Below are 2,815 nucleotides of genomic sequence, written 5' to 3'. Positions count from 1 at the left end.
GTTTCTTTAAGGCAAATCAAAACCACAATAAGGTACCACCTCACACCAGTCAGAAAGGCTGTCATCAAAAAGTCTACAAAAAACAAATGCTGGAGAGGGTGTGGAGGAAAGGGAACCCTCCTACACTGCTGCTGGAAATGTAAGTTGGTGCAGCCACTATGGAAAACAGTATGGAGGTTCCTCAGAAAACTAAAAATACAATTACCATATGATCCAGCAATACCACTCCTGGGCATATACCTGGACAAAACTATAATTCAAAAAGATATATGCACCCCAATGTTCATAGCAGCACTATGCACAATAGCCAAGACACAGAAACAACCTAAATGTCCATCGACAGAAGAATGGATAAAGAAGATGTGGTACATATATACAATGGAATACTACTCAGCCATAAAAAAGAACAAAATAATGCCATTTGCAGCAACATGGATGCAACTGGAGATTATCATACTGAGTGAAGTAAGTCAGAAAGAGAAAGACAAATACCATATGATACCACTTATATGTGGAATGTAAAATATGGCACAAATGAACCTCTCCACAAAACAGAAACAGACTCACAAACATAGAAAGCAGACTTGTGGTTACCAAAGGAGATGGGGGAGGGGAGAAGGAGAGGGATGGACTAGGAATTTTGGGTTGGTAGATGCAAACTATTACATTTAGAATGGATAAACAACAAGGGCCTATTGTATAGCACAGGGAACTATATCCAATCTCTTGGGATAAACCATAACAGAAAAGAATATTAAAAAAGAATATATGTGTATAACTGAGTCACTGTGCTGTACAGCAGAGATTGGCACAGCATGGTAAATCAACTCGACTTCAGTTTAAAAATAGTTTCTTTAGATTATGGTAAAATATTGCATATTTCCTTCTTGATAATCTTGCAAAGGAATTGTTAACGCACTAAATGTTATTCACTTTTGTAGTCTCATCTTCATGTTTCATTAAAAAATTACTCTATATTTTATTGGCATTCAATACAGAAACAAAAAATTATTCAGAAAAATGTATCAGGTTAGCAAATTGCTGATTCAATCTGTACATTAGGTAATAAAGAATAAACACTTTTGAAATATTTAAATACTTCCCTAGAAAAATTGAAGGGAGCTTACAGAGCATATGTCTCCATGCTGTGCTTGGTTAAATTGTCATTCATGGATTAGTTTTATTTTATGATTAAAAAGACTGAAGTAACTTGAAAAGTGTGGACTACCCTTTCTCTGACAGATGACACTGCATGCCACAATATGCTCTACTTTTCACCTCTAAATTTTAAATAATCTCAAACACATTTAGCTGTTATTGTGCGCATTTGAATTGGCACAGGGCCAAAGGAAGTCTGACTGGTTAGGCAAGTGCACACATCTGCGTGGACCTGCATTTTCTATGGGAACCCATAAATCTACTTGCTTACCTATTTACTTTTTAATTTTATGGTGTATTGGTTTCCTCTACCAAAGCCTCTGAAATACCTGGATTTTGTCACCACAACCAATGAACAAACATCTTTTTAGCTATAATCAAACAAACAAACAAAAAGTAAGAAATGTTTTCTTAGAATGAACATAAAATGAGCTCCCAAACTTAGGTACCTATTAAGTAAAAAGATGTTGGACAATTCCAATACTCCTTTTGCCCCAAAAACAATTGATAAAACACTCCATTAAGGCATGCACAAATGAGTTATTGAAATATTGTATTTACCAACATATTAGAATATCACAATGACGAAGTGTGAAAGCCCAAGAGTCAAAATGTCCTGTGAAAATCTCTTATATCATCTGTACATGCACAGTGCCTTCTGGACCAGAATCACAGTCAGTGTGATGAGATGTTCACAACAGGAGACACATAGAGGTTTTCCATGTCATTACTAATGTTGGGTATAAATGTTCATGGAAAGGGATAGACATGAGTATAGTAGAATCCATAAAAATTAAATGTTCACAGGATATGACTCCACTGTGTTAGTTTGCTCCCAAAGATATGAGTTGAAAATCTTATTCCCTAAGGTTTGCACATAATTTAGTATCTAAAATCTCCAACAATAAACTCATGGCATGATGAATCGGTGCTACATTTTTAAAGTCTTGTGGCAGAATTAGATAGTTTTGTACAACATCATTCATTCTCCCTAGCCTCTGTAGTGTCACAATACCAAGTTTATTTAAGGTGGCAATGTACCCAGTCCAGGGACTATATTCCTTAGTCCTCCTTATGCTGGTGTGGCCAGTTTGAACAACAACAAATATACTAAAATATCGTGTGAACATGTTTTAGCAAGTTTCCTTAAAAAGGAGGAAGTGAGCTGTTTCTTAATCATGCTGCCTGGAATATGCATGTAATGCCTGGAGTTCTGGTAACTGTTTTGCAGCACAAGGACAAAGGTCATATTCTAAGGATGTCAGAGCAGAGAATTTAAAAAAGCCTGGATCCCTTTTGATTTTAGAGAGTAGTCAGGTCTGACACGTATAGGCAAACCTAGTTTTATAGAAATTGGTGTCAATGTATTTCTAAATGTCTGTTGTTAGTCTACCTGTAGTTGCTCAAGTCTTTATGAATTCACAGGTGTCTAGTTAAGCATTTTTTTATACCTTCATTGAGAAGTATACCTTATATAAACAAAAAATGTTCCCAGTGTCATTCTTAATTTTTTATTTGTAATTCTGCTCTTTGATATTCATCTTGAACCCCTTTTTCTTATGGTTTGCATTCAATCAGATATAACTTAACCCACTGTTTTATTATGTAACTGTCTGCATTATTTTGTTTGGAAGTAGAAGTAAAACCTTTGTGTGGC

The sequence above is a fragment of the Eubalaena glacialis genome, chromosome 4 (assembly GCF_028564815.1).
Source record: "Eubalaena glacialis isolate mEubGla1 chromosome 4, mEubGla1.1.hap2.+ XY, whole genome shotgun sequence".
Lineage (NCBI taxonomy): Eukaryota > Metazoa > Chordata > Mammalia > Artiodactyla > Balaenidae > Eubalaena > Eubalaena glacialis.
The sequence above is the reverse complement of the archived record's forward strand: the minus strand, read 5'-3'. Positions refer to the sequence as shown.